General features: G+C 41.2%; 1 long non-coding RNA gene across 3 annotated transcripts; it reads right to left on the bottom strand.

Annotated features, from left to right (window-relative positions):
- Positions 1-12,771: 12,771 nt before the first annotated feature.
- On the bottom strand, positions 12,772-22,115 carry LOC311435002. Of its 3 annotated transcripts, XR_014691871.1 has the most exons (8): positions 21,941-22,115; positions 21,735-21,845; positions 19,249-19,390; positions 16,659-16,752; positions 16,324-16,494; positions 15,436-15,546; positions 14,473-14,570; positions 12,772-14,394 (listed from the first exon to the last, which is right to left on the bottom strand). It is a non-coding gene; the product is annotated as an uncharacterized lncRNA (long non-coding RNA). The 3 variants fall into 3 exon arrangements; XR_014691870.1 differs by having other exon boundaries at positions 15,436-16,494; XR_014691872.1 differs by lacking the exon at positions 16,659-16,752 and having other exon boundaries at positions 15,436-16,494.
- Positions 22,116-23,961: the final 1,846 nt, after the last annotated feature.

Below are 23,961 nucleotides of genomic sequence, written 5' to 3'. Positions count from 1 at the left end.
TCTGTGGTTGGTGACAATTCAGGCAGCTGGGGTGGAACTGGCAAAGCCTTTGGCATACTCATATAAAAAATGGCATTTTTCTGCATAAGTTCCAATCCACATTTTCAGGCTCACATAATTCCAAATCACCTAAAATGAGAAGTTTCACACCGGTGCCAAAAAATGTAAGTTATCCAGCTTACACACACAGTCTCCATAAAATAAGGGGGTTGAGCTGCACGAGAAAGATTTCTTTGCGAATAGTTGGGACTTAAAAAGCAAGACTATTTGAGGAAAATAAGTTCAGCAATTTTGAAGTTGAAAGGCCAAGCCATCATCTAAAGCTCAATCACTGGAGGTGCTATTATTAGCAAGGAAAATTAATTAATATATATGTATTTGGGTAACCCACTGACTCCTAGATGCACTTGCCCAGGGGTTCATGACAAATTTCAGCTGCAGGCTCAATGACACTGGACTTTGTTATACTTTCCTGGGGGCCTGCAGAGCTCAGCGCAAGGACAGATCGCTCAAAGCTTAGTTGTGAGGCTAGCCTTCAAAATCCTAGCAAATGTGCAGCAATTTTCCACATGCCTTCTCAATGCTCAGAGGCTCAGTTTCCTTGATGACAGGATGAGTTGTTCATCCAGAAATGCAACAAGTACAGAATTAAAATTTGCTACCTCACCCTTATTTCTGCTGGTGAGGCCAGAACAGAGCTAGCAATCAGCAAATGTCTGCCAGGCTGATGGCCTCTGAACCTGCTAACATTTACTGCCTGGGGCGGTAAGCTGTGGTAAGAAGTAAACTATTCTAGTATCCAGCAATTGATATAAAGTCCTGATATGAAGTCTTCTACTTAAAAGCACTGTTTTTGAAAAGTATTGGCAGATGTATTTGACATTTTGCAAAGGCCCACTATGTTACTCAGTTGAATGCAGTCCCATTTCCACTTCTGCCTATGGCTATATTAAAGTCTGGCTTATATAAAAGTACGCTGCAAAGATATGTGCCTTTATATAGGGATTAGTGCGTTGGATGCTATTTTGCCACCTGAGGTGGCAGCTTTCTTCGGGGATGTTCGTGTGCAGGTTTCAGGGAAGATTTGCTCGCTGTGGTGCTCCCCAAGTCCTCCACAGGCACCAGCCCCAAACCAGCAGCATGGTAAGGCTCAGCCTGCATTTTATTATCACTTGCTGACATCTACTGGCTACAGTATGAATTATTTCAGAGGTCTGCCGAGCTGGGATGAGGAGCACGCCTGATCTGAGGAGGCCTTCTCTTGCAGAGCCCACTGTGGCCTCCATGACACACCAGGCCTGACCATGCAGTGCTTCATGTGCTGGCAGTTCAAGGGGGCATGGTGCCATTCTTTTGCAATATTCTCCATTTTCCTCTGTCTTTATGGAAAGTGTCTTTGTTCAGTGGTCTGTGCAGGTCCCAGTGTATGTGGTGAGGGCAGGTGGTAGATCTGGTGGGGATGCAGAGAGGCATGTTGATCAAAGCATGAGTCAATGGTGCATTGTTTCAAGCACACTCCTTAGGCTGCAGTGTGCGAACAGCTTTTCACACTGCCTTGGCAGAGCTGGGGAATTTGGGGATTGAGGGAAAGCTGTGGGGTTGTCATGTTGCCACACACTATCCCTTTCTCATGTTTGCAGAAGGAAACTGCAGGGAACTCCCTGATAAGGAAAGGGTTTGTGCTCTTACATCATGGCCGTGGCCAGTGCCTCCCTCAGAAGTGCCTTGCATGCAACCAGTTTGTTGAAAAGACAAAGAATGTGAATAACCTGCTCATGGCCAACAGAATAAAATTCCAGTTATTCTTCAACTGTGTGCTTTTAAGGTACCTCATACATGTAAGCATCAGCAAATGAAAGCTAAGGTCATCCCTGGCTGTTGCAGGAGCTGCTATAACTATCCCTGTCTCCTGGATAGGGATATTGACAGGAAGAATTGCAAATAACTGACTCTAAGCCACATGAGGAGAAAGGGCCAAATGTACTCTTTTTATACAGGTATTGAGGGCATTTTAAGCAGATCTTTGGTGTTCCAAATTAGTTCTGCCTCACAGTATTTACCTGGAAATGTTTCAAGCAATTATTTGTTTGTAATACGCCACTTAGAAACAAGACTGTTTAGGATCACAGGGAACCTCAGTAAACTGGCATTACTTTTAGTGGGCACGGTATGTCTGTATCCTCAGAGTGTTATGTAGTACTGTAAGCGTTTTCTATGCACTAGAAATCACATAGATACCACTGGCAGATTGAGTTTTGTGACCCTTCCCTATCTTGGCATAAATGCCATCTTGGGTGTGTTGTAGGGTTGCCTGTAATTAAGAGCTGCATTCAAAAATAATTAATCAAAGCAAAACCATTGCAGGTCAAAGAAAAATATTGATGCAGGAGAAAATGCTCATTGGGAATCCAATGCCCCTTTTACCTTACTGTGCTCTTTTTCACTGAGCTGGAAGAAAATAAAATTAATCACCTCAATGTACATTAATACACAGATGGTAATAGTGTCATTTGCTGTATCTTAAATGCTGGAACTGATTAGCTTTTATCAATCCTCTCAGCACTTTAAGAGGACAAGACACCTAGTAAACGAAGACAAAGTATTCTTGTCTCATAGAAGTGATGAAAGGACAGGCTATTTAAAACAGATAGTAAAGTATTTTTTACTTTACTCAGTGCAAAACAGGCAGCTGGCTTGCCAGCCACGAGAGCTTGTAAAAGCAACTTGGGTTTACTAGCTATCTAAAATCTTATCTCCTCCTGTATATTAGCTTGTACATAGCTAGTGGAAAAGATTTCTTTGTTTTTAACATGTTGATGTAAAGCTAAAAATAGCTCTGTCATATTCAGAGTTCATCCATTGCCAAGAAAACACAACTCAGCATTGCAAATCACAAAAGAAAAAATCCAAAGGTCTGCACTGAAGAGAGGTGTGGCCAAAATATTATCTGAATAGCAGACGGTGTGAACTGATATATAAGCACTTCTGGCCATTCCTATTAGAAATGATGCACTGTGTGGGATTCACTGATCCAAGCCAAATGACAAACACAAAGAAATCACATGAGTTGTGCAAAGGAAGCTTTTTTTTTTTTTTTTTTTTTTTTTTTTTCCATTCTCAGAGCTCAGGGAGTCATCTTTTGGGCAAGCTTACCTGAATTACGTTCTCAGAAAGAATACACTAAGGCAGTAGCTCTCAAGCTTTTCTGATTTGTAACCCTTGAAAATTTTTTTCCAGTGAACATTTAGGTGCTTGCAAAGAAAATATAACTATTTGCAGTAGACTTGCTTTTCTTAGACATTCCTTAGACATAGTTCACAGACACCCTATGGTTCACAGCTCATGCACTGGAAAACTGTGCACTGAAGGCCTGGTATCAATAACGAGATGTAAAACAAATTATTTCTTAAATACAGAACCTACAGATGGCACAGATTTGAAATTCCTGATTTCATGAAGAAAGGTTGAAGGAATGAGTCCAAAACACTACCCTAAATGCTCAAGCAAGGATAAAATCAAGGAAAATAAGAGATTAAGGAAATGAAAGTGTTTCCTTTTGACACTTATTAGGAGATGACACACATGTTTTGGCCAGGTAGAAAAGTGGACGGCACATGTACCCGGCAGGGAGAAGTCATTACACTGTATGCCACAGCTGGGGTCTCTCTGAAAGATAGTAATCCTAGTAATCCTTTGGGCCTGGCATAGCTGTGCTAAGTGGGCTGACTTAGAGCTGCCCTTGCATGCCAAATTTTAAAAATTGTTTTCCAACTGACACAGAATTGAACAAAGCAAGACATTGTGGTTAGCACCATGCAGACCTTTTGGCAGAGGTGGTGAAGAGTTGTAGATTTCTTGGTTTCCACTGAAATTATGGCTATTCAGACTTCTGCTAGCACAAAACATGACGTGGTGAGATGACAAATACTAACCCCAAATTTTAAGACATAATTCAGGGACTTTTGTATTAAACAGTCACTGTATAATGAAAATTACAGGGTTTTTGTGTTCCAAAACAATTGTAGGATTGTGTGTGATTTTATTTTCCACAACAGAAAGCTACAGACAACTACATTGTTTGCAAAACCACTGCTGTAATGCGAAATGAAGACTTTACTTTCACTAAAATAATCCAGAAATACACAGTTGAAACTCCCACAGCAACTTTACCCTGCCATGTTACAGCTATGTACCTGCTGTTAGACTTGCAAATGACCCATTTCCACGAGGATGAAACACAATGTGGAGATGATACAGATTCTAACATCTGCAAAGTTTTATATCACCATCAGCGATGCTAGTGTTGGTATATGTTTCCCCATTCACTTCCATTTCTCAGTACAATATCAAATATATTCTTCCCATTTGCTTTAAAAATCAAAGTTCAGTGAGAAGTAAAAATAAATGCTGGAGAGACTGCTGAGGGAAGTTGACTCATTGTCAGAGAAATGATTTGTAATGGCATTTTTGCCTTGGTTGGTCTTTCTTTTCAGGCAGCTAGCTATCTGGATAATACAGGAAAAGGCTTCTATGGCAAGAACTGACGGTGCTGCACATTACATGTGCAGCGAACTCATGCAGAAAGCCTGCTTCTAGACCTGCTATCCGTTTAATAGTCATTATTCATTCTTCTAGCACTATCACATCGTCTCAGTATCTTAGTCATGTCCCATATTTTGGGCTCAAATGCTTTCAAGGAGTGTTTCTCACAGCTCGGTGTCACAGTAACCCTCCCTCATGCCACGTTTCAGCTGTGACAGGAACCCCACAGGCAAGCCAAGAGTTAATGCCCCCCCCAGACCAGCCAGGGGCCCTACAGCTGCTCAGAGCTGCCAAGCAATTAGGCTTGTCAACATCCCTCAAATAAACTCCGGCAGTATTATCAAACCCCATTGTTACCTGATCCCCCAGAGGCCGGGGATGCTGTTATATCAGGGCTGCAAGCTGCAAAGAGCCAAGCCTGTTTTCTTTTTTTAATTCTGGGTGACCCATCTCTTACTTTACTGGTTGGAACTGAGGCTCAAGAAAGATGGCTCTTTTGGGAAAGGATTAAGTCTCTGCTGTAATACCAGCCTGGTGGGAAATCACGGTGTGTTTTACTCAGGGACCACATAGGGAACTGGCTTCCCTGTGACTTTGCCTCGAAGCAATAGCCTGCTTCAGTAGACTACCTTAAAAATAACAGGATGCAAGCTGCCATCTTAAGGAGAAAAACATTGCCAGAAAAGAGTATTTATTGTTCCATCTAGGGTTGCTACCTTGGAAATACAAAACCCAAGTCACTTCAGACAAAGAGCTGCTGTGCAGGCACAGATCAGTCTATGTGCGGGCCAAACTGGGCAGTGTGATTGGAAAGCAGGCAGATAAAAACCCTACCTGAAGCCAAGGATGTGTTTGGAAGACTGAGTTCCAGGTTCAGCAGTGGCACAATAAGCCCATGTATTTACAGAGTCATGCAAAGATGGCAAAACCACTGTTTTTCCTTGAATGCATTATTTTTAGCTTTCGTTATCGCACAGAGATGCTGAAAATTTGTTCTGAACTAAACCAGGCACTTGTGTCCACCTGAGTCTCCAGCCCATCTAAAACAATTGCCCCAAACTCACCGTGCAATTATTGCAGTTATTTGGCATTTTGAAGCCCGTCGTTCCAGGGACACCAGCAGCTAGCACAGGTGGGACAGGGAGGTGGGACGAGCATGCCACCACAGCTTTGTTGGAACGGGCAAAGGGCAGTGGTGTAGCAAGGACTTAGGAAAAAGGCACAGCAATCCCAGACATGCCTCCGAGACAGACAGCACCCGGGGACAAAGATTGCCAAGCCCCGCAGCTGGATGAGTGCCAGGCGTCTCTTCCAGGACAGCCTTTCAATTTTAAGCCTATAGGATGAAATCTTTTTTGTGTGTGTTTTAATACAGCACAGCACGCTTTGCTGAATTGATTTATTTATTTTTATTTTGGTGACGTTTTTGAGAGCAAGTAAGTAACTATCCATGCTTTCTAGAAAGCCGAACAATTGCATGCAAATGCACAAACTGGCATGCACATCAAATAGGCTGATAGCTTCTGGAGTTTCTTTCTGTTCAAAATCCAGAATTTCTATTAAAATCTTCATCTGGGTTCCAAAGCATAAGTTTTTACTGGCTGCAAGCAAAATATAAAGAAAGATGAAAAACACCTGATACAAGAGGAACTTGTAGGATGGCAAATACTCAGGACGCAGCACTATTCTCTTTCAATGTGCAGATAATACACTATGCATGCAGGTGGATAAGCTTTAGCATGAACACTGCTTACCCTTTTACATGGGGATGGAGAGGCTGACCCTCTAATACAGCAGCCATGATTTATGCACTTTCATTGTATCAGGATGACTCTCGGTGTTCAAATATGCTTTTTTCCACGTATGAGAAATGATATTGTATCAAGGCCAATGCTGAATTACAAAGTGATTTCCCTTCCCTACCCAAACCAGTTTGTGTTATTTGTAAATCTAACAATAACAAAGATTCAAAGGTCTATTACTCAGCCTCTCTTGATTTCCCTGTTTCATTTTGTGCCCCTTATCGATACTCTTCAGAGCTCAGGGCTGAAGCAACATAATGGGAGCCTGGAGACATTGTCTGCATCTCAACTAGGGTCTTGGCATTTGGTAACAACACCAGGTTGTCTTTTTTTTTTCTTTTCAGAGCAAAACAGCTGGTGAGTATTTGAGTGTGTACTGGTGGCAGAGAACTTGTAGTAGAACTGGCCGTGACTCCTGCTGCAGAAACGGTTACAAGACACTAGCACCGAGCAGAGAGACGTGACAGATAAATAGGACACTTGCAAAATATGCTTATTTTCTGTTGGTCAGAAGTTACAGATTTTTCAAAAGGCTTGGGGTCTTTTCTGATGCTTTCTTCTACATTATGTATGTCTCGCATGACTGAACAAAATCTTCTCCTTAACCTGCAGGCTTCTTTCATTTAAGTTTTCTGAACCACCTTGCTATTTTAGTGATGGGAGTTGGAGATTATTTAAAGATGAATTCACTGATGTGTCAACAATGTTTGTCTGATTACTTTGGAGGGTGAAGAGGGACTATAAGTGCTTGAGGGAAAAGCCCTGTTTGTTTCTAATGCCTCAAGAGGTATCATTTCTGAAAAAAAGGGGGAATCGCTGCGGAAGAGGTGTTTTTACTGGGCTTGGCAGATACGTATTCGTAAATGTGCACATCAAATGCACATTAATACATTATTCACTCAGTCATTCAGATGAACTGACACATTTATTTAATCCTCAAAGACATTATAGTCTAGATCGACAGTACCAATATTAGTGGGAGACAGAAAAATTGCATATTTGCTTTTCTTGCTGTACTTTATATTCCCCTCTAAAGTATTAAGTCTTGGCTTTGCTATTCACAGATGCATCCATCTCTTATTCATGCATTACATAACAAACTGCTCATGCTGCAGCTGGTAGATATATCAGATAAATGCAGTTTCTGACTTAAAATACAGTCAGGACTCTCGAGCCTGTAACTTTGACTCTGAAGTACATGCACATGCACACACACATGCAAACCCTAAAGAGGTAAGTTTTCAAAGATGCTGCCATTAAATTTCATGAATAGTCTGGGAAGCCCAGCTTGAAAAAATTAAACCCCAGTTTTAATGAAACAAAGAACAATAACTTGGGAGACTCTAGAGTTTAAAAAAAAAAGAGTATTAAAATACACCAAATGATGCTTTCCTCTGCTTGCTATTAATATGCCTTTTTTTTTTTTTTTTCCTGAAATCATGCATACTGTCTATAGCTACATTATTTGAAATAGCCTAATTCCAGAAAAACTCTGTGAAACTGAGGGCGGTGGCTCCAGATGAACGCTAATGCTACTGAGTGCCCAGTCAGGTCTCAACAGCTCTCCATCACTGATCATTCCAAGTCAGTCCCAGGGAGCATAAATTTCTCTGTAACATACAACCTATTCCAAAGTATGTGCAAAAGTACCTGCCCACATATTCATCAAAGTGTTTGGTGAACTTTCATAAATCTCCTGTTACTTTCCCTCAGCTCTTTTTTTTCTTGGCTGGTAAGAGGTGCAGAGGATTGTTTTTTTCCTTTTAACATTTCAATATTTGATATTATACCGAGGCAGGGTGCTGCCTACATATTGTGTTAGTTTATGCAACGTGCTATAAAGAACAAAAATGACATAATAGAAAAGAAAATAATAATAATAAAAAAAAAAAAAAAAACAAGAGTTTTCTAATGTCTGTGAGCTGAAAAAGAAAATGTGAGCAGCGAATACCCGATCACAATTTTTATTAGGCAATTAGCTGATTGCTTTTGTGAAGTAGTGACAAACTTGAGATACCTGCAGTTAGCTAGTGAGTGTAGGGATTTGGATCCCAGCCCACCTCAAATGCAAAGAGATTCACATACCTCAGCTTTGATATTTCCCATGGTTCAAGTTAAAAAAACACACACGATAAACAACTGTTCCGACTCAATCATTTATTCCTCAAACGTCATTGTCAAGGGGTAGCAAAGCATTGCTGAGGAAAAGTCTATGTAAGAATATTGCCAGATGGATTTGTGCAGAAATGGATAATTAAGTAATGACCAATTAAAATACAATCTGTAAATCTAGTAGCAGGAAAATAAATTGTTACAATAGGCGTTCATTAGCTTTGCATTTTAAATTGTTCCCTCCTAATAATGAACTAGTGTATTTTAATACCATACCAGAGTTTACTGTTTATCATCTTTTCATCTCTATTAAAGGCTGTATGTATATTCACATACCTTGACGTATACAATTCACGTAGCTACTTTCAGAATAAAGCCACAAAAATTGGGACTTAGTTTCTGCACAAAAAGCTGTAGGAGTCTGTACTTTTCAAAAAGGTAAATCTGCAGCAGAAAGATACTGCTAATATAGAAGAAAATTAGACTTAAACTATCCTCAGCAAACATCACTGGTAAAGCTTCATTAGTATGTATTTTCACATAATTCAATTAGCCAAAATACATACAAATGCTGGCAGTGCTGTTCCCTGCTCTGGGAGCGTCAGTGAAGCTTTAAACAGATCTGAAACAAAATTGCATAAATGGCATGTAAAGCCCTGTGCATACAAAGATACCTTCAGGGTTCTAATAAATTCATGAAACTTTTTAAAGTATGATTTCCTAGCAGGCAATCACTTTTAATTAACAGGATCACCTACAGCAACACATGTCCTTCAAAAACTTACATTATTTTTTCTTTTTGAATTTCAAAGTTTCTGTAGTAAAAGTTGAATAGCTGAGTAGCTTAACCTCAAAAGGATTGCAGGCTTTTATGACAGTTATAAACCACTGTGGTGCCTTCTTTATAAGAAGAAAAGATTCTTAACACAACAGAGAAAGAAGGAAATCTCTTTTTAGTCATAGCTAGAAGCAAGCATTTCCTCCAAAGGTCAGAAAACTTTTCCTCAGTTAAAGAATATTTTTGAGGACATTGCAGGCTACTTGTACAAGTAATCTCTGGTAATTTGCCGCATGAATTAAACATACAATCCCCAATGTTTATTATTTTATCCACTTCAGCATTTTCTTTTATTTCTCTAGGCTCTCAGTATGTAGGTTTGGTAAACATGGGGGTGAACTGGTGAAACTGGCTTCCATAATGAGCCTTACACTTACACGGGAGAGAGCAATAGGAAGCTCAATTCTTTATTCCAGAAAAGCCGTATGAGTTTACTGAGCACGTCTTTCAGGGCTGCATGTTTGAGGTGGTGTTTGCCACTTGCTCAAAAGCGCATTGCCATGTTCCAAAGCTAGCTAATCTTCTTACCTGCAGATTTAAAGCGACAAAATAGTCCGTATTTGGCGTTGGAAAGAAAATATCATGAAAAGCATGGAAATGGTGATAGCGCTGAAGACAAATTTCAACAGAAGGGCCAAAGCCCTCTCCAGCCCTGATTTGCATGACTCAGTCCATTGAGAGTGGTGCCTGAGAACCCTGGGCAGGGTTTGCGTAACTGGATTTAGGGAGAGGCACAATAAACAAGAATATTTTGTGCCTGGTTTGGTTCAGTAGGTTTTCTAGGCTGCTATGGCTTGGGTGCTAGTGTCCTCTAAGGGTGATCAATGGCAAATGTATCTTCTTTGCTTCATTTTGCAGCTTCCTTCCAGGTGACTGTCCATTTAGGACACAAGGAAGGCAGGAAATGTGAATTTTTGTGTCTTGGCAAAAAAGTCAGCTTCACATTGATGATGTGCACGATGTCTGGTGCAAAAGTGTTGGCGCATTTTCCTTGGTGCATTAGGTAAAGCTCTGGGAGCAGAGGGGGGAAAAGCTCTTGGAGCATTTGAAAGTCCCACTCAGTAACTAGTTCTGAGACAAAGAAGGGCTTCTAAGAGTAGCAAAAAAGTGAAAAGTGTGTTTATGGGTCAAACAGCCTTTCTGGATAAAAGAAGCATGGAGCTCAAGGTGCACCTGTATTTGAAATGAACATGTGAGGACAAAGTCATATGCCATACAGTCATGGCTGTGCCATAACTGGTTGTGCTGTGTACATATCAAGGTGTTCGTAACGCCAAGCATCGTTTAGCTAAGTGTGCACCCTTTATGCATACAGGAAGGGATGTCCCTGCCTTGGAACAAGTGCCTTTTGATGGCACTCCAGCCAGGGGCAGGCTCAGCACATCCTCCTGGCTTGGCTTGGGGCCTTCGGCAGCCTACCACAAGGAGATGTGGAGCTTGGTTTCTCCTCTTCCATGGCTGTCCCATGGCTTGTCTGGTGTTAGTGCCATCCTGCTTTCAGGCAGAAGCCTACAGGAGCAGAATAACTGCCGTGCGCCTGGGACTTCGGCAAGTCCCCTCTCTCTGTTTGCTTTCCAACTGTTGTCATTTCTTTTCTGGGTTAGACTGCCTTTGGAGCAGCGGCTAATTATTTTTCTGTAGTTGTACAGCACCCAATGAAGGTTGCTTTTGTCTTGGCTAACGCCTCCAGTTTTTATAGAAGGCTGAATATAGAGATGTAAACCTGAGAATAAGATAATATTCCTCTGCACAGGGAATGCTAATGCTTTATTTTTAGGAAATACAAATAAAACTTTAGTCTCAGACATGTGATACACATGGAGTTACTCTACCAGCAGCATTTCTAATCATTTCAATAGACTGAGCTTTCCTCTCTTTTTACTGAAATAAATGAGTGCTTGTGTACGTGTATGCCTATCTACCTGTACCAAACAAAACGTAATCCATGTCCAGTATACACTATGTGTGTATAGTTGTATATGCAGTATTGACATGAATTACAGTATATTTTACAGTAGCCAGCAGCTGGATTGTAAAGGACAACCACTGGACAATTAAAACACATTCAGAAGGACACAGTCACAGCACAATCATCAAGATATGCTGAAATAAATTAGCATCATGCAAAGTTAGGCAATGTTTAATTCATAGACTGTGCCTATATTTAGCCATTTTATTATTTGCAATATATTCCATTCATTTATTGAAGGTTAATGCCAAGATTTTCTCCTGGGTGTTTGGTGGATATGTGACAGGTCAGCATAGCCCTTTTGATCTCCATCTACTAGATGGACTCAGTTTGCTATAAAAATATTATGTGTGGGTGGGTGCACATGTGCAAGGCTGCCTGTTGTAAGCAAACTCTACAGAAACAGGGAGAATTCTCCAACCACCGTTGACACCTTATGTCATCCCATTTTTTCCTGGGAAAGACTACACAGAGGAAAGAAACATAAACAGTGGTTTACGAAAGAACAGCGTCACTGCCTTCACAAGCAGGATGATGTTGATTTTTGCAAATGTATGTGTGAAGGGTGATGGCTGAAGAGAAGAGGAATTGCCACCGAATTTTGAGGCAGTGGAGGAAGGTCTCATAGGGCAATATAGAAACGTGTCTTTTGAAAATAATAGGGAATGTAGGAAGAGGACTGAGGAACAGAAGACGAAGCATCAAGATGGAAAAGTTTGAGTGGAGACATTACAAGGTAAATGTCCTGAGACTGTGCCTGAGAAATGATGTTTGTTCTGGTACTGATGTGATCAAAAACAGAGCTGGCCTAATTGAATGGAGAATATGGATAGCCTAACCAGGCTGAGCAGGGTGGATTAAACTGTTCTTCTGTAGAAAAGGTGAACTGAAATGTGTAGAAATTTAATATGTTTTTGACAGGGTTTTGAAGGAATGTGATTTGGAATTAGTGACAAGGGTTTGAAGGAGGAAAACTTTTATATAGATCACACTGTCTAGGGATATGCCTGCTGCCAGTCATTTTGATAGCTAAGCATGAGCGTGTCTGATTTTCAAAGGTGCTGAGCACACACACACTTCACAGGGGATTATTTTCTTGTGGTCCTTGACACTCAAAAATAGGCCTGAAGTTTCTGACCATTGAAGAACTTCGATGTTACTATAAGGGAGGAAGGAAAACTCATAAAATCATATATGTGGAGAGAAACACTAAGTCTTTTTCGACTGCAAGATAAAATATTTTATTCAGAAGCTAAAGCTCAATGTTGTAGAATTATCTTCATCATTACAGCTTAAAAATGCAGGAGAGCAAAGATGTATTGGGAAAGCTGAGCAAGGCAGTGTTGGTCTGACCAAACCCCTGTATTTCTACATAGTCCACCAGCATTAGGGAAGGATTCAGAAACAGAGGCTTCACTGGCACTTAGATGACTTGTGACTCTGGAGGAAACCTGTAATCACTTCTTTTGCATGTTTGATTTCCATGCCTCTCACCTCTGCTGGCCAAGTCTTCTATGCTGTCTAAACTTTCTAGTACCTGTCAGGTTCCCAGATCGTAGGCTGCTCTTTGTGACCTTTCCCGAAGATACCAGAGAGCATTGTGTGGCAGGTGACATTATCAACAGAGTTATTGAACGTCTTGGTTAATAATGATAGCAGAAAAGGGGATCTCCTGCAAAAAGTGATTCTTCTCCATGGCTATTCCCTTTTCCAGGTGATACCCTTCTGCAAGGCAAACTTTCTGCAGGACATGAAAATGTGAAGAACACATTGGAAGGGGGACAAGGCTTGGAAGAAGAGTTTCTGCTTCTAGGTCAGGATAGAAAATCAGGTGTGGCTTTCAGTACACAAAACTTTCTTCCAGTCTGGAGCAAAATAAGTAAAGACCTCTTTAATTTGGGCTTAACTACACTGGCCAATTGGGCAATTTGAGAGAAAAATGGTATCTCCAGAGCGGGAGAAGTAGTCATTTGGTTCACCTGGACAGAAAGAGACATGAGAGGGTGGGGAGGCAGCCAGCTGCTGCCACTTGGCCTGTAAGGACTGGGCAGTACTTGACACCAGCCAACACCTACCCAGGGAATCTGCGATGCCCAGGATCCATTGGGGTTAGGAGTGCTGCCCCTCTGCTTCTCAAAAGTGCGTATTACTAAACACATATCGAAGACACCTAGATTCCCATGGAAGCTATTATTCTCTGATTGTATTTGGCTCTTATTTTCTTTATGAGTCAAGCAGATAATGCCGGCAAACTATTTTTTCCACCAAACGTCTGTGGCTGCATCATAATAGAGATTATCAACTACCAGGCATCACTACATCACTGTGGTGTGTAGCTTTTCATGAGTATTTCTGTACTGAAATAGTAACTTTGGTGTCAGTGTGGCATGATGCAAGCTGCTATTTGAGCAGTGCTTTATGCTGCCAAACGGGTGAGTCAGCTCACTTCTAGCATCACGGCCTCATGCTGTGGCTGTCCACGTGTGCTCCTCTGATGTTGGGTACCATAGTGTTGGACTGCAAAAGGTGGTCTGTACAGACTGCAGGGGAAATTAGTCCAACCCAGCATATACTTGTATTCCTACATAGCCAACTACAGAGATGAGGAAAATGGGTGGGGAAAAAAAAAAGTAATAAATGAGTTCAAACTCACTCATGGCTGCTTATAATTGTAAACTACCGTGGCAATATTGAACAGTACAGAGTAAGGACTGTGCTTTTTCTGAGAAAAAACAAACAAACAAAACCACAACAATTGAAGGCATCCAGTAAAGGCTAAAAATTACTCCATGTTTCTGCCAGTTACACTCCTCAGCTCCACTGATTTTTACTTTTTATTACTTTGTAGGTTACAAAGCATTTTTCCTTGAGCTTGGTACTTAGACAAAGGCAAAGGTGCAAGTCCCTCTTCCTTGGGAATTGCTTGCTGAGCTGAGGAGTAGATCTATGTCCATCCACCATGAAATTGAGCCTGCCCATGTGTGTTTAAAGCAAAAACATGAGGCAAGTACTTCTGTGCCACTTCTTGGAAAGTACTAATTGCTTTCTGTGGACTAATGACTTGCCCTGCTGTCATGGGTTATGTTGGTTTGAAGCAGCTTCTGGGTTTTGGTTGGCCCCAGGTACAGAACCTGAAAAAAAATGGCCCTTTAAGGAAAAATACTTTTCTTAGGCCACATCTCATCATCCCACACTCAGATTTTACCTACCTCAGAGCAGGAATTCTGTAGCTGGGAAAATAGATCTCTGTCTGACGGCAAGGCAGGTGGAGGAAGAGAAGAGCAGAGCAAAGGGGAAATCCCATTCCCTGTTACAGATTCCAGCACAGATTAAAAAAAAAAAAATCAAGATAGCTGTAGGGCAGGATACATTTCTAATCAGGATTTAAATCTGAAATGAATGAATACTAATGAATTATTACTCCTTTCCTATTAATTAACAGAATGTTTCACAGCACCCTCTAGAGAGCCCAGTCAGAACATGGTTGTGCTGTATGTACGTGGTTTGTGTCGTTCTCCGCTGTTGGGATTATCTCACTATTTTGTAGGGACAAGGGCTTTTTGCTCCTTCAACATCAAAGTGCTTGGAAACAGCTGAAATTTGTTGTTACCTCGCTAGAGCAGCTGGTTCTGAGGAGTGTGGTGCCCAGTCTTAACTGCCTTCTTGCTTTTTCTGCTTCATGTCGAAGTGACTTTAATGTTTGACTTGCTTGATTTAATGCTTACAGGAAACAGAGAGGTAGAAAAAGTCTCATAGGAGAGGACTGAGGAGTAGAGGAAAGGAGTGATTCAGGAATGTTAGTAAGTAACAGGAGGCTACCTCGCCTCTAAAAATGTCTCACTGCAGCAAGGAGAAATACTAAGAAAAGCATTTTAATTTCTACTTGGTTTTGCATGGCTGAGAGCCTGGATATTTAACTTCATGTAGGGAAAAAAGGCTATGGCGTGTGTGCAAGTATCAACCACGATGTAGCCGAGCAGCAGTAAAGCTAGTGCATGAATTAAAGTAGAGAACATATAAAAGGAAATAAAAGGATCTGCCTAGAGATCAAATGTGGCATTTGTACAGGACCTTATTCAAAATGGATACAAATGCATCAGTTCCTCAGAATTATAGGTGAATCAAAGGAAAATTACATCCAGGAAGATAAAGCAATCGACCAGCAGCCTTACCATGTGAGAGGCAGAGATGCAACTTTGAAGCTTCCCGTACAGCTTGCCAACGAGCCAGATGTTGCAGGTGGAACAATGTCCTTTCTGGCTTAGCATCTGGTTCCTGTCGTTCTGATCCGTAGAAAAGGGAGATGCGGAAGGATGTGGTAAAAATCATTTTATAACTTCATTTAAGAAAGGAGTCTTTTTCTGGTGTTTTTGTAATAAAATCATTTTTGAAATGAGTTATTTTCTTTGGAGGTGGAGGTTATCACAGGCAAATGAACATGAAATCTCTACTTTTCACTAGCATGGGTGATTCTGGAACCTCCTATTTTGCTTAGAGCTTGATACAACTTAGATTTTGGCCACTAAGAGGCTGTGTAACCCAGGAGCGTAATGTAACCCAGGAATATACTTCTTAACATTTGAGAGGAAGTATTAAATATTTGTCAGAGCAAAGATTTGGGATTTGTTGCCACTTGGTTCCATCTTTGGCTCTGGCACTGTCACAGACATTTTTCAGCCCTAATGGACTTTAGGCTATCCTCACCTCTTTAAAGAAGTAAGAGTGATTAACTTTCTTATAAATGTGTATAAACTAATACCAATCTATAAAAGTGTTTTTTTGTTTGTTTGTTTGTTTGTTTGTTTGTTTTTTAATTTTGTGTGTGAAAGTATTTCAAACTCTGGTCTCCCACAACCTTGGTAATTTCTGTCTGGTCCTTACTGGTATTTGAGATTTCCTTGAACAAGATGTATTACCCAGATTTAATCAAAATAGAAAGTGAACAACACCAGTTGTCCTTCCTTCTTCTTTCTTCCTCTCTGTCCACAGTCCACCTCCAACAAGAAGAAAGATGCAGTTGCTATTGTACTAGGGTACTGTAAATCCAAAACATTACCTACTTTGAAAAATCAACTGTAATGATTCTCCTTCAATTTACTGCCTTTATGATGAAGTCTCATTGCTATTAATTGCAGTCAATTGTGTGCTTATTTATTGGTTAATCTGTTTTTCTCCTACTTGAGTACTTTTCACCATCAACGCTGAGCTTGCAGCATGTGAGAGTGGTAATACTGAAAAAAAAAAAAAAGACCTGTAGATTTAGGATGTAATGTCAGGTTCACCAAGAGGACATTGCTAAGCAGATCACAAGGCAAATGACAGGAAAGATGAGTACAAATGAGTTGATCACTGTGCCAGAATTGCATGTGGCTGCTGGATCCTTGTGATAGCTTACCGTGAAGGGCAGCAGGAACATTTCTTGTCCTTTCCACGATGAGCCACACATCAGGCCAACAGCAAAGTCCCCATTTGAGGTCAGTTCTGTTATTCTAAATCCCAAAATGTTTTATATTACCCCAAAAGTTGTAAAAAAAAATATTATTGCTCCAAACACCCGCCTATGACCACTGGAAAGGGGCTCATGAAACTCCATATATGCAGCCCTGTAGGCAGTGTCACATAAAATATGATATGACATGGAAACATAACAGACACTGACAGGTTATCCAAGTGCTCCCAGCAAGAAGGCAAGTATCTTAGTACCACTGGCACATCATTATAGAAATTACCAGTGAGCTCTTGTCTGCTGCAGGTTTCAGAAGGTGCCTCTGGGGAGAGGAGTGGGGTTTCTACAGAAGTCAGTTTGTGGGAGAGGATCCCACTGCAACTGGGCCACCAAACGGGGATTGGCAATTAATTAAGGCATGACAGTGAGAAAGCTAGTGGCTGGGGGAATCCGTGGCAAGGCTTACACAAAGCCATGAAAGGATTTCCTCTTGTCATTATTTCCACATCACGATCGCCAGAATCATACCCATGTTCTACGAGGAGCCCACGCCACTACTGCTGACTGCTTGCTCTAATTTCTGAAAGTAATTATTGCAATTTATATCTGACCTTCTGGCCTGCACAGTTAAAAACAGGTGATATCCAAGGCTTCTGGCAGAGTCTGGGTGCTTTGATTATGTTAGCTCAATCAACTTCCTTGCTTCCTCCTGTGTCTCAAAGGCCAGAGTTTTCTGCTTTACTTTCTCCACTAAATAAAAATGTTTCTGCCTAGATCCTTCTGCATTTGCGCCCTGTGGTTGTAAAAACATATTACTAGACTTGGCCTCAGGCCATGAGATGAGTCCTCCAAAAATGCCTCATCCAAATTTTGCTCCAAATTTGAGTATTTGTCTCTAATGTGCAATCCTTTTGGAGGGGGAGTGAAAGTTAGAGGCAATGGAGATAAGAGTCAGACCCTATATTTGGACAGACTCCTCCATTTTAAAATCGTACAGAATTGTATTTGACGCCAATATTACCCATGAATTCTAGCAGGCTGAGAAATCATATATGAATCCCTTTTACAAGAGCATTTACTCCAATTAAACCTAAACCAACAATCTTGTTGTAGATGAGGTTTTGTGTGTGGTTTTATGTGTGTGTGTTTTCCTGAAAGCAGTTGGTTGGTATCATCTCGCCTGAGTTTTGAATGTGATGTGTAAAGAAGAGTGTACTTAATTCTTTCTGGGTAATATGTCGATCTGGCTTAGCAAGGCTTATATTTATCGGGGAACTTCTACAAACATGGAGATGGTGGGAAACAAGCTGTGTAGTAACGTTTTATTGTGAAAAGGGCACTTGTGCTTTTCGGCTGAGAAAATCATTCCAGCTTTGTGTTAAGAGACATGCACATTTTGCTGCCTTCTGGCTCCTCGTGCTTTTCTTTTCCCACCTGCCAAACACTCCCTCGCTCTGTGCTTCTCTTACCCCTTTCCATCATCCCGCAGCCCCATCACAGCCTCCGCTGTCTCAGGGCTTCTGCGTATGCCCCATTCCCCAGCTACCTGAGTCTGCAGCCCTGCAGCGTGCCCTTCTTATGATACCAGGAGCTTGCGGCAGTAAATAAAGCGGGGCTGAGCACTAGGATATGACTACCTATATTGTTCGACTGTCAGCAGGCTTCTTGGCTCGGTTGTGGCTTACACCCACCAGCGCTCTCCCAGCAGTGCTATAGCTCCCTGCACTAGCCAGGGACTCGTCCCGGTGGGCATTTTGAAGGCAGCCACCCCGTTTGGGGGGAAAGCAAATTTATGTAGATGGACACTGGCCATTTCGTTCCAGTTGGCCTCTGAACAGAGATGCATCCAGGGCCTGTTTTATTTAGCAGTACAGCGTGTGTCCGTTCCCCCTCCCTCCCTCCCCAGCCCTGCTCTGCTATTCTGAAGGCCTCATCTGCCTCTCCCCTGTGCTATTTAGTGCTGTCTTTTCACAAATATCTGTTTTAGACTGCATTATTAATACTTCTGAGTGCTCAAAAATCATAAGATTCTGCAGCGCGGAGAATTATGTCATTGGCTTAAATATTGGAAGATTAAAAATAATACCTTTTAGGCTCCTTTTATTACCTCTGAGGGATTTTTTGGCAGGAGAGGAGAGGTTTCAGGACATATTCTGGTCATGCTTCCAAGCTTTCCTCTGCATCATTGATGGAAATTACCTTTTTATTATTAAATGAGAGTAGAGATTCTCAGCAAATCATATGATCCCAGGAGCAGGGGCTTTAAGACTGATACAGTTGGCAACAGTAATTCAGAATAGAGGAATATCATCAGCTTTTGCTCAAATCTTCCAGTTGTCAGAGCTAAATGGAGGGAGTCTTGGCCCTAAAGCTAACTTTGCCCAGAATTCCCAGGAAGGTACCACCCTAACCACAGGTTTAGGCTATGTTTACATGGCACGGCGCAATGCCATGTAGAGAAACTGCATTTTGTCAATTAGAGCTAGTTTGGGTATCTTTGTACACCACTGTATTTGTTCACTGTAGATATACTCATTACCTTCTTTCAGCCTCTGCCAGGGTTTTCCTTGTGCGTGATAATGAAGGGGTCCCTTTGTTCCATGCCTGCTGCTGCTGCAGAGGGTAATGGACCATGCTTGGGCAAGCCTGCCGCACTGACCTCCAGTGCAACTCCCAGCATACTGGAAAAATAAATGGCCAAATCCATTTAAACATCAAAGCACTGATTTGGGTGCTTAAATGTCATGTTCCCGTTTTGAAAATTTAAAACTTTTATACAGCAGTTAGGGGAAAAAATATGGTTGCATTTGTGCTCTTATAAGTGGACACCGAAATATTTTTCCCATTTGGTTATCATCAGAGTGAATCCACATAACGGATTTCAAAGCTTCGAGGCACAGCTTTGCACCCACATGAATAGCCCAACCATAAAACTCGATATTGAAAACAGAAAAGAATTACTGGAAGACAGTCTTCTCAAATATACTCTAGAAAACAAAGGGAACTGGTCAGAGAGACCTATGAAGCTTAACACCTGATATCTGGAAAGCAACACACATGAACACCTATATAGACACAAACAGCAGGAAATCAGCAGTAAGTGGGGAATAACGCCTTTCTCTCTTCAGATAAATGCTTCCATCTGAGCTACAGCAGCTTACTGATCCATGAAGGTAGTGAAGCAGGGCACATAATTCATGTTTCAGGCCATTAGAATGAATTGAGCCTCCACAACTTTATAGAAACATCATCTCTTTAGCTCCATTTAAGCAATGTGCTCAGCCCGAGTGAACGCAAACAAGTTCTCCAGCAAACAGCTTTTTTTTTTTTTTTGAAAGCAATAAATACTCTCGTGGTCTTAATTTCAGTGATTGTTTCTTAAATGATGTTTGCAGGTCTCAGTAGGATGTAAATACCATGAGATGCAGTGAGGACAGCTGCAAAAAGTACATGCAACAAGCGTTGAGAAACAATGGCTGCTTCTCCTGGGGAGTGGACCAAATCATCAGACCTGCAGAAAAAGAGGACCATGTACTCCCACCAACTGAGGTAATTTCCTCCTCTGATTTTTCTCCAGGATCAGAAGGACAGACGTATCACATGTAGCCTAGCAGGATCTCAGTTGCTAAGGCTCTGATCTGTCCACCTCCATAGATGCATAAGCACCTCCTGCCACCATTATCAGTTTGGTGGATCAGAGGTCACTCCCATGGGTGAGCTAATTTAAGTGCTGTGCTTCTTTTCTTCACCCTGACACCAATGTTATTCCTTACTTAGACTATGGTGTTGGTCCTCATTGTATATTTACAGACCATAACCCCAGTCCTTCCTGACTGCTGCGCTATAAGCAATAATTATTCATTTTGCCATATTTTCACAGAGGCTGCTGGCTCTTGTGAAATGATTTTCCTTAAAGCTATCCTAGGTGAGACTTTTGGTGGAAAAATAATGATATTGACACTTTTTCCATGTTAGAGAAATTAAAATTATTCCCTTGGCTGTGGAGTGTCCGAGTGGCACTTGTGTGCAAAGCCCTCCTGGTGTTTGTGGGCTTGTACTAGAGAGGGTGGCCAACACTGCTGCAGTGTAGGCCAGTGGTGAGAGCAGCAGAATAGGCCTTTTGTTTTTTAAGGTTTTCATTCTGTTTTCTCAGGGATTTGCCCATATAGGCAAAGACACTTATCCTCTGAGTCTTGGTTTGCAAGTGTGCAAAATGTTTGTCTTGTGGGGTGTTCTGAAACTTAAACCTATTTCCACGCACTGTGAGATCTTGGGAAGGAAGATGCTGGAGAAATGCAAGGTATGAATTACACCTAAGAGCAGATCATCCAAAGTTACCTTGGAATTACTGAGTAGTGGGGGATATTAGCCACACAATTTCATTAAGAACCATGGGTGTGACTCTGGTGTGTGAAATGATGTAGTGAAAGCTTGCACGGTCCTGCATGGCATGAGAAATAAATGCCTTAGCCTAAAATTGTGACTTCAGATTAAAGTGCTACATGCAGTTATTTGGTTTCAAAAGTTACTCAGAATGAAAACACATTTATTAGAGTAAGTGCAATCTATATCTGATAAATGGGAACACATCTGGTCCATATCCCTGATACAAACCCCTCAGTATTAATTATATTGATGGTTAAAGCTGAGGAGTGAGTTGAACATTATTTATAGTGATCTTTGCTAAGTAAATCATTTTAAAAATGGCTTTCTAAATGTAACGTTTCCTTTTTAAGAAGCCCTACAGAATTAAAGAGGCTTTACAATGCAACATGAAACATATTGCAGAGAGAGAGACAGAAGCTTGCTTGATTAATGCACACGATTATCAGCGATGCAAATCACTTTCACTTATTAAGTCTTGTTTAATATCCTAATGAAGGCTTCCTGAGCAGATTTGATAATTCCAGAGAAAGTGACTGTGAACTAATGCCCTTTCAACATGTTGAGAATGAGCAGTGCTATAAAGAAAACCTCATTTACTATAATTCCCACCAAATGTGGTATCCTTTTCTAGACTCCTACCTCACAGCAGGAGACAATTAACCTTTTCGGTGCCAGGAGTGATTCCCAACATGCTCCAGCTGTGAAGGCCGTCAGGTCAGGCTTTTATGAAGTTTACCTTCCACTTTTGGTCTGAAAAACCACAATTATGCAAACACATCAAGAAAGCCCTGAGCAACTCTAGGCTTTGCTGTGCTTCAGTCAGTGTGTGCGGATGCACTCCTTACCTTACAGAGAGAAGGGGCTCCACAAAGCAGTCTGCCTCTTGCTGGGAGCGCTGTGGTACCTTCCAGTAATTTTAAGTAGGTCTTTCTAGATGCTCCACAACAGCCCAGAAGGCTCTCCTGCTGAATTTCTGGGTGATTCAGCTCTGTCTCTTCGAAGCCTGTACCAGTCATGTTATTGTAGTTGTGACAGCCTGATGGCAGGAGAGAACACAGGTGTGCTGTGCTAGGTAATGCCTTTTTTTCCACAGACCTTGCCTCACTTCTAAATTGGGAAGTGGTGGTAAGTGGTGGAAAATGGCACGTTTTCCCCTTTCCTCCCTTGACCCTGTCCACACAACATATGACTTACCATTACCAGACTGTTCCAGAGCATTAGCGTGGCCACACCTATGCAGGGAGAAACGAGCCATTAAGGCAGTGGCTTGGAAAGCCCATTACGTCCTGTGTGAGCTGGGAGCCACCGTGTTCATCTCCAGAGCTATAAGCTTTGCTGTAAACCATGGCCTTTCCCAGGTGGAGCTGCAATTCAGTCCTTTGCAGTTGCAGAGATTTACAGATTCCCTCTTTAATTTAAAAGAATAAAAGCAATGTCAAAGATATAAAGAAATAGCTCTGATGAGGGAAAAAAAAAAAAAAAAAAAGTGATTTCACCTTGTGCTTATCTGGAGATTTTCCAGGAAAAACAAGACTCATAGTTAGATTTGTTTTTAAAACAACCAGTCCCCTGGGAGGGAAGCACCTGAGGGGGAGAAATTGAAAGACAGCAAACCCTGAAGAATTTCGTGAACATTTTTATTAGATCTGTATTAGGGCAAGGAACATTGATTGGACTGTGCTTTTGTAGACGCGTTCCTGAAACATGTTTTCTAATCCAAGTAGTCATACAGAACAGGTTTTTAATATATGTTTAGTAAATACGTTTTGGTAAATACAGTTTAGTAAACACAGTTTGGTGGTACACATCTCCCATGCGACTGAGAACTGTCATAAAATGAGACTGTCAGACTGGATTTGTATATTTATTTCTGTGTGCAATGAATTAAGAGCAGCATTTCAGATAACTATAGGTGACATGATGGATCTCAAAGGATATTCACATTTCAGCTGGTAATACAGTCAAAACAGTAAAAATAAGGATACTTCAAGAGCTTGCTTTGTTAAAAATAAAAACACCCAAGCTGTGTCTGTGTCAAACTGAGAGGCTTTTACATACCTTCTGAAACTGTGTAAAAGCAAATAATTATTGCAGTCTATCAGGGAACCTTTCACAAGGAAAGCATTTCAGTTTATAGCTATATCATATGTTTAATTTAAACACAGAAAGTACTTGTGGCTGAAAAGCCCACGTGTGTTACAAGAGTGGAAAAAAATGGGCATATGTTGTTGACTTTGGGATATCAGCTGAGGTAGACTGAACTGTTGTCGTCAAAAACTGTTATAAATATGCTGGTTGCTACATGTGCTGGTGACATTGAAGTCCTGTGCTCACATGAGGGGATTCTGTTGCTTGGAATTCCTCAAGGCATCAGTCAGAAGAGATGTCATTCCCCCAAAAATCTAATGCCAGGTCAAAGGAGAGGACTTGCTTCCAGTCCTCTTGTCATATAAAGGAAAATGAAACATTTAAGTAGAACAAAAATCTTGAGGTATTTTAGTCAGCTTTGCTTCAAAGAGTTTGAAACAGCTGCTTTTTTTCTCTTTTTCTTTGATAAGACTGTTTCAAAATAAGAGTTGTCAACATATTTTTCATGGAAAAAAAAAAATGAAAAGATGATATCCAGGCCATTCTTAACACTTGAAAAGTGCTACTGTAGGGAAAAAAATAAATAAATAAAACCATAACACTTTATTTCCAGGTAGCCTACCTCTTGAAAACTTCCCAACAGCGCTGTTGCACGTGCACTGGCAGAAACAGAATGAGCATGGCCATAGAGATTTCACAACACAGAGATCAAAAAAGTTTTAACTGAAATAATAGAGGGGAAGCTAGGGGGAAAATGACCATGAGGAATGGGAAGAGT

This window comes from Aythya ferina (assembly GCF_964211825.1).
Source record: "Aythya ferina genome assembly, chromosome: 3".
Lineage (NCBI taxonomy): Eukaryota > Metazoa > Chordata > Aves > Anseriformes > Anatidae > Aythya > Aythya ferina.
Note: the sequence above shows the minus strand (reverse complement) of the source record. Positions and strands in the feature narration are given on the sequence as shown.